The sequence below is a fragment of the Sinocyclocheilus anshuiensis genome, unplaced genomic scaffold (genome assembly GCF_001515605.1).
Source record: "Sinocyclocheilus anshuiensis isolate Anshui unplaced genomic scaffold, SAMN03320099.WGS_v1.1 scaffold621, whole genome shotgun sequence".
Lineage (NCBI taxonomy): Eukaryota > Metazoa > Chordata > Actinopteri > Cypriniformes > Cyprinidae > Sinocyclocheilus > Sinocyclocheilus anshuiensis.
The window spans coordinates 376,716-377,666 of record NW_015537952.1 but is presented as its reverse complement, the minus strand read 5'-3'; the positions used below and the strand labels follow the sequence as shown (position 1 = coordinate 377,666).

General features: G+C 40.6%; 1 pseudogene; it reads left to right on the top strand.

The window, feature by feature from the left end:
* The window catches only part of LOC107664621 (non-canonical poly(A) RNA polymerase PAPD7-like), a 10,307-nt pseudogene that overhangs the window by 6,860 nt on the left and 2,496 nt on the right, over window positions 1-951 (top strand).

The following is a 951-nucleotide window of genomic DNA, read 5'->3' as shown; positions in this document are numbered from 1 at the left end:
TTATATATAGTTATTTGTTTTTGTTTTTTTTTGTAATCTTTAGCACGTTGGGACGCATCATTAAAGTGACCCAGGAAGTAATTGACTACAGGGAGTGGATCATTCAGCAGCGGGGAAACAGACACAATGCCAGGATGATGGACATTAAAGGTAAGTTATTCTAATGGATTTTATTTAATTGTTGTTAATGGCTTCTTTTTATGCTTTGTGAATGAGTGTTGTGGGTTTGAACTGTTTCTGGTCATTTTAAGTCCAGAATGTTGAAGGAGACCCAGAGGAGCAGACCTCAAGTGAGGACCAGCAGAGAGATTCTACGTCACCACACAGAGCAGGCTCACCTGTATCTCTATCCAGCCTTCAGCAGCAATCTTCATTTTCCTCATCTTCATCTTCCTCTGTGTCCTCACTGTCTGGGAGTGACATTGTAAGCTCCTGGTGTAGTTTCTTGGAAGTACAAGAGAAGTCATTAAAGACATATGTCAACACATTTCTGCGTTAAATTAATTGAGTCCTACAAAAATCCGTTGAATCCCTACAAAACCATTAAGCTCTCATTATGTTGGCTTTGTAATTTACTACATTTTACATCTGCCACTGCCTTTTTTTTTTCGTTCTCTTTCAGGATTCTGACACACCATGCAAAGCTTCAGTTCTTCACGAGTTCTTTCCAGTGTCGTGCATGACTGATAACAATAAGAAACCACAGAGAAAAGCAAATGCATCTGGAACTTTCCTCCACTCCAGAAGTCAGGTAATTCCTCCAATTTTAGTTCATTTGCACAGTCATTAAAGAATGAGAGAGAGTTGTTGCATCTCTCAGCGGCTCAACTCAGCGGTGTTAATGCCATGTTGACCTTCTGGTGACATCCACCATTTTTTAAATGTTTTTCTGGGAGTCATCTACACTAATGGCGCTTTTCCACTGCATGGTACGGCACGGTACAGCTCGGT